Consider the following 14,774-nt stretch of genomic DNA (forward strand, 5'->3'; position numbering starts at 1 on the left):
CCTGGAGCCTGTTTCGGATTCTGTGCCTCCCTCTCTCTGACCCTTCCCCATTCATGCTCTGTCTCTTTCTGTCTCAAAAATAAATAAACGTTAAAAAAAATTAAAAAAAAAAAACCTATAAGACATTGATGAAAGAAACTGAAGACAACACAGATGTAAAGATACAGCCATGCTCATGGACTGGAAGAACTAATACTGTTCAAATGTCCATTCTACCTAAAGCAACCTACAGATTTAATGCAATCCTTATCAAAATACTAATAGTATTTTTCACAAAACTAGAACAATCTTAAAATTTGTATGGAACCACAAAAGACCCCAAAGAGCTAAAGCAGCCTTGAAGGAGAGGAACAAAGCTGGAGGTAATACAAATCTCAGATTTCAAGATATACTATAAAGCTATGCTAATAAGAACAGTATGGTACAGGCACAAAAACAGACACACAGATCAATGGAACAGGATAGAGAGCCCAGAAGTAAAACCATGCTTACACAGTCAATTAAACTATGACAAAGGAGGCAAGAATACAGTAGGGAGAAAAGACAGTGCCTTCAATAAATGGTGATGGAAAAACTGGACAGCTACCTGCAAAAGAATGAAACTGAATCACTTTCTTACACCATACACAAAAATAAACTCAAAACAGATTAAAGACCTAAATGTGAGACCTGAAACCATAAAAATTCTAAAAGAAAAACAGGCATTTATCCTATGGACATCAGCCTTAGCAACAACATATTCATGGATATGTTTCTGTAGGTAAGAGAAACAAAAGCAAAAATATACTATTGGAATTACACCAAAATAAAAAGCTTTTACACAGCAAAGGAAACCATCAACAAAACAAAAAGGTAATGCACTGAATGGAAGAAGATATTTTCAAATGATATATCTAATAAGGAATTAATACCCAAAATATAAAAGGAACATATACAATGCAACACCAAAAAGAACAAACTATCACAAAATGGGCAGGGGACCTGAGTAGACATTTTTCCAAAGAAGATATACAGATGGCCACCAAACACATAAAAGATGCTCAACATCGCTAATCATCAGAGAAATGCAAATTAAAACCACAATGGGATATTACCTCACATCAATAAGAATGGCTATTCCAAAAAGACAAGAAACAAGTGTTAGTGAGGATGTGGAGAAAAGGGAACCCTCATGCCCTATTACTGGGAATGTAAATAGGTGCAACCACTGTGGAAAACAGAATGGAGGTTCCTCAAAAAAATTAAAAGTAGAATACCATATAAATCCAGTAATTCCACTACTGGGCATTTATCCAAAGAAAAGGAAAACATTAATTCAAAAAGATATATGCACCCCTATGTTTATTGTAGCATTATTTATAAGAGACAAAATATGAAAGCCACCTAAGAGTCCATCAACAGATGAATGGAAAAGATATATATACCACGTGTGTGCATATATATGTGTGTATGTATGTATATATATGTGTGTGCACATACATGTTTGAATATATTTTTTAACTTCAAAAAAAGTTTATGCATTTTTAAAATTTTTTTAAACTTTTTATTCAGTTTTGAGAGAGAGACAGAGTATGAATAGGGGAGGGGCAGAGAGAAAGGGAGACAGAGAATCCGAAGCAGGCTCCAGGCCCCAAGCTGTCAGCTCAGAACCCGACGCGGGGCTTGAACTCATGAACGGTGAGATCATGACCTGAGCTGAAGTCAGACACTTAACCGACCGAGCCACCCAGGCGCCCCAAAATGTTTATGCATTTTAAGAAAAGAAGAGAGAGAAAGAGAGAGAGAGAGAGACAGTCTGTGTGTGTGTGTGAGCAGGGAAGGGACAGAGAGAGAGAGAAGGGGAGACAGAGAATCCTAAGCAGGCTTCATACTGTCAGCGCAGAACCTGATGCGGAGCTCAAACTCACAAACAGTAAGATCATGACCTGAGCCAAAATCAAGAGTCTGACACTTAAACCGACTAAGCCACCCCTGTATGTATGTGTGTGTGTGTGTGTGTGTGTGTGTGTGTGTGTGTGTATGTATGTATGTGTTAGGGGTGTGTGTGTGTGTGTGTGTGTGTGTGTGTGTGTGTGTGATGGAATAGTCCTAAAATAGAATGAGATCTTGCCATCTACAACAACGTGGATGGACCTAAAGGGTATTATGCTAAGTGAAATAAGTCAGAAGATAAATACCATAAAATTTCACTTATACATGGAATGTAAAAAAATAATTGAACAAAAAAACAAAAACAGGATCATAAATACAGAGAACAAACTGGTGGTTGCCAGAGAGGAGGGGGTTGGGAGATAGGCAAAATAGGTGAAAGAAATTAAGAGGCAGAAACTTCCAGTTATAAAATAAATAAGTCACAGAGATAAAAAGTACAGCATACAGAATACAGTCAATAATATTGTAATAACATTGTATGGGAATGGATGGTGATTGTAAGCATTATCATTGTAAATATTGAGTAATTCATAGAACTGTCAAATCACTATGTTGTGATAAAAACAGAGAAAGAAAGAAACAAATCAAGAAACAGACTCTTAATTATAGAGAACAAACTGATGGTTAGCAAGGGGGACATGGCTGGGGGATGGGTTAAATGGGTGATGGGGAGTAAGGAATTCATTTGTCCTGATGAGGACCGGGTGATATATAGATTGTTCAATCATTACACTGTACACCTGAAACTAATATAACACTGTGTGTTAACTAACTGGAATAAAAACTTTTAAAAAAATTACTATGTTGTACATCTGAAACTAATATAACATTGTATGTCAACTATACTTCAATAATTAAAAAGGGGGGGGGCACCAAGGTGGTTCAGTACGTTATGCAATTGACTCTTGATTTTGGCTCAGGTAATGATCTCATGGTTCATGAGATCGAGCCCCGTGTGAGGTTCCACGGTCACAGCGAAGAGCGTGCTTGGGATTCTCTCTCTCCCTCTTTCTGCCCCTCCCCCACTTGATTCATCTCTCTCTCTCTCTCTCTCTCTCAAAATAAATAAAAATAAAACATTTAAAAAAACAAAAACAAAAAAAGACCACAGGCCTGTGCCACCCTTCATACACTGGCTCCTCCTCATCTTCCAACTTCACTTCCCAGCTCTCCTCCCATGCAGCCTGCCCCATTCAAGACCACTCTCACTCCACACAAAACACCTCCATACCTGCCCTCTACTCATCCTGCTGCCTCCTAGGTTATGCCCTATTCTCCCTCTTATACACACCTCCTCAGTGTTCTTTTCCTATCTCCCTCGCCCCCAAAATAGATTGTTCCAACTTCTGTAACCTCAGGCACTTGGGAACAACATGTTGGTTTGCACACTCATGCACTGTATTGTGGTTAGTTTACCCTCAATAGATTACAAGCTCCTTTAAAGTACAAATTAAAATACATCATCATGCAGTGAGTGCATAAATATCAGATAAAATATAAAGCAAAGAAAATACAGATGAATAATAAACACCTAGTGAAATCTTCTCAAATCTCCGTAACATACCTTTAGAGTCATCTGAAACAAAGCAAATGTTCAACAAATGTCAAAAATGAAGCAAGGAGATACAAATAAACACAAACAAAGTAATCTGGAAGTCATAAAAAATTTTGCAATTTCAATCATTATCCCAACAGGACCTTTTAAACTGAATCTACAAAATTTATAGCACGTAGAAAAAATAGTTTTTCCAAGAGTTTGGGAAAGAATACACACAAATATTAAAGTATTAACAAAACTATTATAACTGTTATGGTATTAAGATTCATTGGTGGAACAAAATTGAAAGCCCAGGGAAAAATAGCCTCAACTATGTACACAAATTTGATATGTTTCAAAAGCAAACATCACAGAACACTGACAATTGTTTAATTTATGTGCTGGGTTCCCTCATCCACATTCCCACACTCACCCTCCTTCATCTACAGCTATCCTCTACTTACATTCTGATGCCTCTCAACTCTATTTTCAACCAAGGCCTGCATCCCAAATCTCAACCTGATCATTCAAAGGCCAAGGCACAACTCAACTCTATCTAGATGTTCCACTGGCAGTCAAATTTAAGAAGACCAAATGGAACACATCTTCCCTAGTAAATTTCTCCCCCTCTTCTATTTCTTCTACTGGTAAATGAGCCGCTTCCTCCTAGATGCCTAAGATAAGTATCTGGGAGCCTTTACGTAGTTTCTCCCTTAACTTCTCCATGGTATCTTGTGAAGTCCTGTCAATTTTTCTCGCTTCGTGTCTCTTGAATCTATTCTCCCTCTCTCTTCTTCCCCTCCTGACATGGCTTTAATCCTCACCCTCATATTTTCTCACTTGCATAACTCCATGGCCTAATAACTGATACTCTCTGACCTTCAGTCAGTTCATTCAATATCCTGTTTCAGAAGTAATCTAAGATGCAGATATACTTAGGACACTCCCCTGCTTAAAACCTTTCAAGCCCTTTACTTCTCTCAAAACAAAATCCTCGCCATAACATATAAAATCCTTCCAGATCCAGTGCTTACCTGCTCCTAGCCTCTTCCTTCATCACTCCCCGGCTCCAACACCCCCCTACACACACACACTCACCCAGCTCTGCTTGCATCTCTTAACTAGGCTTATCAAAAAGAAAAGAGAATTGGGGCGCCTGGGTGGCGCAGTCGGTTAGGCGTCCGACTTCAGCCAGGTCACAATCTCGCGGTCCGTGAGTTCGAGCCCCGCGTCAGGCTCTGGGCTGATGGCTCAGAGCCTGGAGCCTGTTTCCGATTCTGTGTCTCCCTCTCTCTCTGCCCCTCCCCCGTTCATGCTCTGTCTCTCTCTGTCCCAAAAATAAACAAACATTGTAAAAAAAAAAAAAAAAGAAAAGAGAATGAACCCAAATAAATAAAACCACAGTAAGGAAGGAGAAATAACAACCAACATCACATAAATACAAGCAATTATAAGAGAATATTATGAAAAACTATATGCCAATAAATTGGACAAACTGGAAGAAATGGGTAAATTCCTAGAAATATATAAACTACCAAAACTACCACAGGAAGAAATAGAAAAGTTGAGCAGACTGATAACCTGCAAAGAAATTGAATCAGTAATCAAAAAAATTCCCAAGAAACAGAAGTCCAGGGCAGCTTCACAGTGGAATTATACCAAACATTTAAAGAAAAATTCATACCTATTCTTCTCAAACTATTAAAAAAAAGAAAAAGAAAGAAAGGAAAACTTCCAAACTCATTCTATGAGGGCAGCATTGCCCTGATACCAAAACCAGAGAAAGACTCCACTAAAGAGAACTACAAGCCAATATCCCTGATAAACACGGATGCAAAATTTTTAATAAAATACTAGCAAACTGGGGTGCCTGGGTGGCTCAGTTGGTTGAGCGTCAGACTTTGGCTCAGGTCATGATCTCACAGCTCATGAGTTCGAGCCCCATGTCAGGCTCTGTGCTGACAGCTTGGAGCCTGCAGCCTGCTTCAGATTCTGTGCCTCCTCTCTCTCTGCCCCAACCCACTCGCATTCTGTCTCTGTCTCTCTCAAAAATAAATAAACATAAAAATAATTTTTTTAATTAAAAATAAATAAATAAAATACTAGCAAACCAAATCCAGTAATACATTTCAAAATAATTCACCACAATCAAGTAGGATTTACTCCTGGGTTGCAACACCAGTTCAATACTCACAAATTGATCAACGTGACACATTGCATTAATAAAAAAAAAGGATAAGAACCATATGATCATTTCAATAGATGCAGAAAAAAACATCTGACAAAGTACAATATCCATTCATGATAAAAACCCTCAACAAAGTAGGTTTAGAAGGAACATCCCTCAACATAACAAAGGGCATATATATAAAAACCACTGATAATATCACCCTCAATGGAGACCATAGAGCTTTTTATTTTTGTTGTACTGGCACATAAATAGACACATAGATCATTGGAACAGAATTGAAAACCCAAAAATGAACGCACAGCTATATGGTCAATTAATCTTCAACAAAGCAGGAAAGAATATCCAATAGGGAAAAAGACAGTTTCTTCAACAAACGGAGTTAGGAAAACTGGACAGCAACACGCAAAAGATTGAAACTGGACCACTTTCTTATACCAAACACAAAAATAAAATCAAAATAGATGAAAGATCTAAATGTAAGACTTGAAACCATAAAATCCTAGAGGAGAACATAGGCAGGAACCTCTTGGACATCAGCTGTAGCAACTTGTTTCTAGAGAGATCTGCTGAGGCAAGGGAAACAAAAGCAAAAATAAACTATTGGGACTTCATCAAAATAAAAAGCTTCTGCAAAGTGAAGAACATAGTCAACAAAACTAAAAGGCAACCTAAGGAACCAGAGAAGATATCTGCAAATGATATATCCAATAATGGGTTAGTATCCAAAGTATATAAAAAATTTATAAAGCTCAACACCCAAAAAATGAATAATTCAATTAAAAAATCAGGAGACATGAATAGTCATTTTTTACAAAGAAGACATACAGATGGCCGGCAGACACATGAAAAGATGCTCAACATCACTCATCATCTGGGAAAATCAAATCAAAACTATACCTGGGCGCCTGGGTGGCTCAGTCAGTTAAGCATCTGACTTCAGCTCAGGTCATGATCTCACGGTTCATGAGTTCAAGTACTGCATCGGGTGAGCTCCTCCCCACCTTCAGGAACTCTCTCAAATGAAACAACACAAAACAAAAAACTACACTTCACACCTTTCAGCTAAAATCAACAACACAAGAAACAACAGGTGTTTGTGACAATGTGGAGAAAGGGGAACCCTCTTGTACTATTGGTGGAAATGCAAACTTGCATAGCCACTCTGGAAAACAGTATGGAGGTTCCTCAAAAAGATAGAAAACAAAACAAAAACAGAGCTACCCTACAATCCAGTAATCACAATACAAGGCAGTTACCCAAACAATACAAAAATACTAATTCAAAGGAATACACGCACCCTGATGTTTACAGCAGCATTATCTACAATAACCAAATTATGGAAACAGTTCAACTGACCATCGACTGATGAATGGATAAAGATGTGGTATATCTATACAATGGAGTATTACTCAGTCATAAAAAAAGAATGAAATCTTGCCATTTGCAATGACATGGATGGACCTAGACAGTATTATGCTAAGTGAAGTAAGTTAGTCAGAGAAAGCAAGAACCATATGATTTCACTCCTGTGTGGAATTTAAGAAACAAAACAAACAAGCAAAGGAAAAAAGAGAGAGAGGCAGACAAACCAAGAAAGAGACTCTTAACTATAGAGAGCAAACTGATGGTTACCAAAGGGGAAGTGGATGGGGGGATGGGTTAAGTAAGTGATGGGGAGGGACACCTGGGTGGCTCAGTCGGTTGAGCATCTGACCTTGGCTCAGGCATGATCTCACGGTTTGTGAGTTCAAGCCCCACATCGTGCTCACTGCTGTCAATGCAGAGCCTGCTTCAGATCCTCTGTCCCCCTCTCTCTCTGTCCTGCCCCCACTCATGCTTTCTCCCAAAAAATAAAAATAAATAGGTGACGGGAATTACAGGGTGCACTTGTGATGAGCAATGGGTGTTGTATGGAAGTGGTGAGTCACTATATCATACACCTGAAATGAACACTACGTTGTATGTTAACTAACTGGAATTTGAATAAAACTTTTTAAAAAAATCATTCAAACATATGTTTCCTAAAAGATATACTTTAGTTTCAATGACCAAATGGGCTGAAAGCAAAAGGAGGGAAAAGATATACCATGCACCATAACCAAAAGTCTCTGGAGTAGCTAAACTAACATCACATGTGATGCACTTTAAGATAAAATTTGTTACTAGCAACAACAGGCACTTTATAAGACCTGATATCCATAAAGAAGTTACAATTATAAATACATATACACCTAAAAATAGAATTTCCAAACACAAGAGGCAAAAATTGACAGCACTGAAGGGAGAAACAGACAATTCAACAATAATATTTGGAGAATTCATTACACTATTTTTGATAATGGATAAAACAATCAGACGAAAGATCAAGTAAAGAGATTTGCCAAGTAGACTCAGCAAACACCTACAAGACTGCAGGCTGCAACAGTAAGCAACAATACATACATAAATACATATGTATGTATGTATTTACACACACACACACACACACACACACACACATCAATTTCATATGCACATTCTCTAGGATAGGCCATGAAACAAATCATAAAAATCATAAAAAGGATAAAAATCATACAAAGTATATTCCCCAACCACAATAGATTTAGAAAATACCATGAAAAAATATTTGAGAAATTTGCAAATATGTGAAAATTAGACAACACTCTCCTAAATAACCAATGAGCCAAAGAAGAAATACCAAAGTAAGTTAGGAAATACTGAGATAAAAAACACAAAACTTATGGGATGTAGCAAAAGCACCAAGAGCTATGCGATAAGCAAAATTATAGCTGTAAATACCTATATTAAAAATAAATCTCAAATCAATATGTTGCACACCCTAAACTTACACAATATGTCAATTATATGTAAATTTAAGAAATAAAATCTTAAAAGTTTAAAACTTTAAAAGTTAAAAGGATCTCAAATCAACAACCTGTTAACCTTAAGAAACCAGAAAATAAGAGTAACTTAAATCCAAAGCCAGTAGACAGAAGGAATTAATTAGACTACAGTGAAACAAATACAATAGAGAACAAAGAATAAAGAAAATCAACAGAATAAAAAGTTGGTTCTTGAAAAGATCAACAGAATTAATCATTTAGTTAGATTTAGCAAGAACAAAAAAGAAGACTCAAATTACTAAAATCAGTAATTACTACAAACCTTACATAAATAAAAAATATTCTAAAGAATTATACAGAATACTATAAACAATTGTAATCTAACAAATTAGGTAACTACATGAAGTAGACAAATTCCTTGAAGACACAAAGTACTAAAATCAATTCACAAAGAAATTCTCTGAATCAAGCTGTAACAAGTAAAAAGATTTGAATTAGTAATCAAAGCTTTCCACAAAGAAAAGTCTAAGATCAAATGACTTCACTAGTGGATACTACCAAACCTTAAGAATGAACACCAATCCTTAAAACTCTTCCAAAATATAGAAGAAATGCAAACACTTCCCAATTTATTCTATGAGGCCAGTTTTCCTTGATTCCAAAACTAAAGACACTACAAGAAAACGACAAAGATATATTTATCTATATACATGCAAAAACTGAGCCAAATGCCAACAAACCAAATCCAGAAACATATATAAAGGATCACAAACCATGACCAAAGGTGGATTGTCCCAGTCATGTAAGATTGTTTCAACATATGAAAATCAAGTAATGTCATACACCATATTAATAAAATAAATGACAAAAACCACACAATCATCTCAATAGGCACTGAAAAAGCACTTGACAAAATCCAACACTCTTTCATGCTAAACACAAGGAATAAGTCAGAAATAGAAGAGAACATCATCAACATGAAAAAGGACATCTAAGAACCCACAGCTAACTTCACACTTCATGATTACCCCCTAAGATCAGCAACAAGACTGGATGTCTGCTGCACAGCAGGTTCTAGCCAAGGCGATTAGGCAAGAAAAATAAATTTAAAAGCATCCAGATTAGAAGGAAGAAGTAAGACTATCTCTCATCAGAGATGACATATCATGTATATATAAAATCCTAATAACTCATTTGGGGTGCCTGGGTGACTCAGTAGGTTAAGCGTCCAACTCTTGATTTCAGCTCAGATCATGATCTTGTGCTTTGTGGGTTCAAGCCCTACATCAGGCTCTTTGCTGGCAGCATGGAGCCTGCTTGGGATTCTGTCTCCCTCTCTTTCTGCCCCTCCCCCCTCATGCATGCACATGCTCTCTCTCTCTCTCTCTTTTTCTCTCTCCCTCATAAATATTTTTTAAAAAATCCTAATAATTCATTAAAAAAACTATCAGAACTGTTAAATGAGTTCAGGATGGTTGCAAGATACAGGACTAATGTACAGAACTCAACTGTATTTCTTTGGGCAGGGGAGGGGCAGAGAGAGAGAGAGAGAGAGAGAGAATCTTAAGCAGGCTTCACATCCAGCGTGGAGCCCATGACCCTGAGATCATGACCTGAGCCAAAATTAAGAGTCAGATGGTCAACTGACTCAACCACTCAGGCACCCCTCAACTGTATTTCTATGTGTTAACAATAACAATACAAAAATGGAATTAAGAAAACAATCCCATTTGCAATAGCATCAGAAGAATAAAATATTAAGTAACAAATTTTACCAAAAAATGCAAGACTTGAACATGGAAAACTAGAAGAGATTATATATGTTATTGAAAGAAATTTAAGATCTAAATAAATGAAAACACATTTCATGTTCTTGGACTGGAAGGCTAATACTGTCAAGATAGCAATATTCCTCAAATTGATCTACAGGTTCCATGCAATCCCTACCAAATTCCAACTGGGTAAGAGTGCCAAGACAATTAAAAGTGGGAAAGAATAGGTTTTTTTCAACACATGGTACTGAGATAACTGAATATCTATAAGCAAAAAGATAAAGTTAGATCTGTATCTCACACCATATACAAAATTCACAAAAATAGAACAAACACCTAAATGTAAGAGCTAAAACTATAACACTCTTGGAAGAAAACATAAGATTAAATTTTCATGACCTTGAATCAGGCAATGGTTTCTTAAATATGAAACCTAAAGGGTGCGCCTGGGTGGCTCAGTAGGTGGAGCATGCAACTCTTGATCTTGGGGTCATAAGGCCCACATTGGGCATGGAGCCAAACAACAAAACAAAACAAAACAAAAACCACAAGCAAGAAAAAGAAAAATGATAAATTGAACTTCATACAAATTAAACACCTTTGTGCTTCGAAGGGTACCATCAAGAAAATTAAATGACACCCAAAGAATGGGATATTTGTATTTGCAAATCATATAACTGGTAAGTATCTAGAATTATAAAGAAATCCCACAACAATAAAAAGACTACTTAATTTTAAAATAGGCAAAGGAATAGAGATTTCTCTAAATATATACAAATAGCCAGAAAGCACATGAAAAGATGCTCATCATCATTACCCATCACGGAAATGCAACTGGAGCCCCAAAGTATTACTTCACCCATTAGGATGGCTATAATCAAAGAGTCAGGGAACAAGTGTTAAGGAGGACTTTGAGAAATTGGAACATTCATACATTCCTGGCAGAAATATGAAATGGGGCAGCCACTTTGGAAAACAGTCTGGCAATTGCTCAAAATGTTACACTTAGAGTTCTAGAGTTGCCATATGACCCAGCAATTCATGTCCACACAAAAACTTGTACAAAAATATTCATAGCAGCATTACTGATAAGAGCCAAAAGTGGAAACAATCTAAACACCTATTAACCGATTAATGAATAAAAAATGGTATGTCCATAAAATGGAATATTATTCAGCAATAAAAAGAAACAAAATACCGGTACATTCTACAACATGGAAGAACACTGTAAACCTTAAGCTAAGTGAACCAGTAAGAAAAGAGTACATATTATATTTTTACATTTACATGAAATGTCTAGAATAGGCAAATCTACAGAGCCAGAAAATAGATCAGTAGTTTCTTAGAGATGGAGGGGATAATAAATGGGACAGTTGGGGGTGACAAGTAAGGAGTGCGCAGTTTCTCTGTGGGGTAATGAAAATGTTCTAAAATTGATTGTAGTAATGAATGCACAACTCTGTAAATATACTAAAAAATCTTATAACTTAAACGGGCAAAGGTATGGTATGTGATTTATAACTCAAGTTGTTACCAAAAAAAAAGTAGGCTAAGACCTACACACTAAACCTCTTAGGGTGACTGCTTACTAAAACAGAAAATTTTAATAGGATCCAGAGTCTCCAACAAAACATCAAAAATGTCTAGGATACAATAAAAAGTCAATCATCATACCACGAACCAGGAAAATACAGCTTGAATAAATAAAAGACAATTAACAAACACTAATACCACACATGAATCAGATGTTAGAATTACCTGACAAGGATCTTAATTTTTTTTAACTTTTTTTTAAGTTTATTTATTTTGAGAGAGAGAGAAAAAGAAAGCAAGAGCACAAGTGGGGGAGGGCCAGAGAGAAAAATCCCAAGCAGGCTCTGTTCAACACAGAGCCTGACTCAAGGCTCCAACTCCTGATGTGAGATCTTGACCTAAGCCAGAATGAAGAGTCAGAGGCTTAACTGACTGAGCCACCCAGGCGCCCCACCTGACAAGAATTTTAAAGCAGCCATCATGTTTTAACGAGCATTGAGCTATACAACTGAAACAAACAACAAAATAAAAAATCTTAGCAAAAAAATAGAAGATACAGAAAAGAACCAAATGGAAATTACAGAACTGAAAAATAACATAACCAACACAAAAAGTCACTAGATGGGCTCAATCGCAGAATGAATACAACAGAGGCAAAAATGAGTCAAGCTGAAACTGGAAGTAGCACAATAAAAGTGAAAAGATCTAAACAACAGAGAAAAAAATAATGCCTCCCGCACTGTAGGACAATCACAAAAGTTCTAAGATTTGTATTCTCACAAAGGAAGAAAGGAGAAAGAGAACAGTGCTAATAAATTATTCTAAAAATGGCTGAAACACCCAAAATTTGGCAAAACTCATGAACTTAACAGTTCAAAAACCTAAAAGAACTGCAAATAGGATAAACTCAAACAAATTCATGCCAAGATATATCATACTTACACTTATGAAAACTAAAGACAAAGAAAAAACCTTTAAAGCAACCAGGGAGAAAGGATACGTCACCTGTAGGGAAACACGAATTCCAATGATAGAGGGTTTCTCATCTGAAATCAAGGAGGTGTAAGGAAGTGGCACAATATTTTCAAGTGCTAAAAGTAAAGAACTGTCCATCACAAATTCTACAAACAGAAATAGCAAGAAAATCCTAAGAAAACTAAAGAACAAAAGAAGACAACTCTATTGTTTAAATCTTAATTCTAACTTATTACAAAGTATACAAGTACCATTATATGAGCAATTACAAGTTTTTCTTATAATAGTAATTAAATATTTGGGAATTACCGATTTCCCCCTCACCATCACCAATGCCAGTGAGATTCATATATGTAGATGGCTTCCCTATTTCCTTAATTCTCTTAAAAAGAAATAGTTCTGCCACTGTTCAAGATCTTTTATCAATTTAACAGTTCTGTTCTACTTGAAAAATCCAAAGCTTATTGAGCCTAAAATCAGAGCTGTTTGTTTAAAAAAGATGGAAGATACATTATGTCTCAACCATCCATAAAGTCTATTTTAAATAGTATCTCCTAAAGAGGAAGTCCTGAATGAACCTCTATAATCATGTAACAGCTTAACCATCTTAAAAGCCAAATCCTAAAAGCAAATAATATTTATCTTAATCCACTCTAATTTATAAAGAGTGTGTGTGTGTGGTTTTTTTTTAAACAAGAATGACTATGCAAGTATGACTAGTGACCTGTTAAGCAGCCAAGAAAGAAACAGATGGTCATCTTGCAAAACTGTAAATTCAAGATCTGTTTCACATTATTTACCAACTGATTCACTGAACTAATTTTTATCAAGTTTTTAAAATATACTAAGTACTGTACAAGGCAGTGACAAAAAAATAAATAAGGTACTACCATACTGTGATATAAGAATCACATAACAGAATATGTATTAGGTCTTCATCCCTGGCTCCTGGCACAGAGCTCCTAAAACCTTTGGAATTTCTTGATGGGGTTGGAGGAGCATCTTTTGTTATTCATCATAAGCCCCTTTCAACCATATCTTGGGGGATGGGGTCTGGTTGCTAGAAGAACCAACCCCTGACCTCAGAATGGGGGAAAGGGGCTGCAGATAGTCGACCAATGATTATGCCTACATAATGAAGCCTCCATAAACTCTAACTGAAGGGATTCAGAGACCTTCTGGATTGGTGAACACATGGATGTGCCCGGATGGTGCCCCCAGAGAAGGCATGGAAGTTCATGGAGGTCCCATACCCCTTCCCACAAGAGATGCCTTAGGTATCTCTTCCATTTGCTGTTCCTGAGTTACATCCTTTCTAATGAGCAGGTAATGGTTAAGTGAAGAGCTTCCCAGAGTTCTGTGAGCCATTATAGCAAATAACCGACCTGGGTTGTGGGAAGCCCCAGTTTACAGCCAGTTAGACCGAAGTACAGGTCATGACCTGGGACTTGCAACTGGCATGGGGGGGTGGGGGGGAGGAGGACAGGCAGAGGCTAAAGTCTTAATGTGTGGGATCTGCACTAACTCTAGGTAGGTGGTGCCATAATTGGGTTAAATTATAGAACACCAGTTGGTGTTTGGAGGGTCGGAGAATTGTAAAGGGAAAGCCCACATATTTGGTGTCAGAAGTGTTGTGAGTAGTGTAGAAGAGACATAGCTTACCTTCAGGCGTGATCCTAGACCTCAAGGAACTCCTAGTCATGAGAAAAATGGGCCCACGAGAAATAATTTAAATAAAATGATATGTACTATAATAGGTATGTCTACCAAGTGCCAGGAAAGTAAGCAACTAACCACGCCAACAAAGCGACATTTATGCTGATTTTTAAATACTATAGTATTACAGTTAAATACTATAGTTCCTCAGGGTTCTATCAGTTCCTCTTAAGCTCTCACCCTAGTTCTCCACCCTAGCTGCACATTACAGTCACATGGGAAACATGTTTTTTTTTTTAATTAAAAAAAATTTTTTTAAGTTTATTTATTTTGAG

General features: G+C 36.7%; 1 protein-coding gene across 3 annotated transcripts in view; it reads right to left on the reverse strand.

The window, feature by feature from the left end:
- Nucleotides 1–14,774, reverse strand: part of TPST1 (tyrosylprotein sulfotransferase 1) — a 175,013-nt gene that overhangs the window by 150,525 nt on the left and 9,714 nt on the right. The window contains exon 2 of one of the 3 annotated variants that reach the window (XM_040456218.1): nucleotides 12,814–12,929. The exons of the other annotated variants lie outside the window; for them this stretch is intronic. The gene's annotated coding sequence lies outside the window, so the exon portion shown is untranslated. The remainder of the gene's footprint in view (nucleotides 1–12,813; nucleotides 12,930–14,774) is intronic. 3 annotated transcript variants of the gene reach the window in all.

This window comes from Herpailurus yagouaroundi, unplaced genomic scaffold (assembly GCF_014898765.1).
Source record: "Herpailurus yagouaroundi ecotype Mexico unplaced genomic scaffold, PumYag 216, whole genome shotgun sequence".
NCBI classification, from domain to species: domain Eukaryota; kingdom Metazoa; phylum Chordata; class Mammalia; order Carnivora; family Felidae; genus Herpailurus; species Herpailurus yagouaroundi.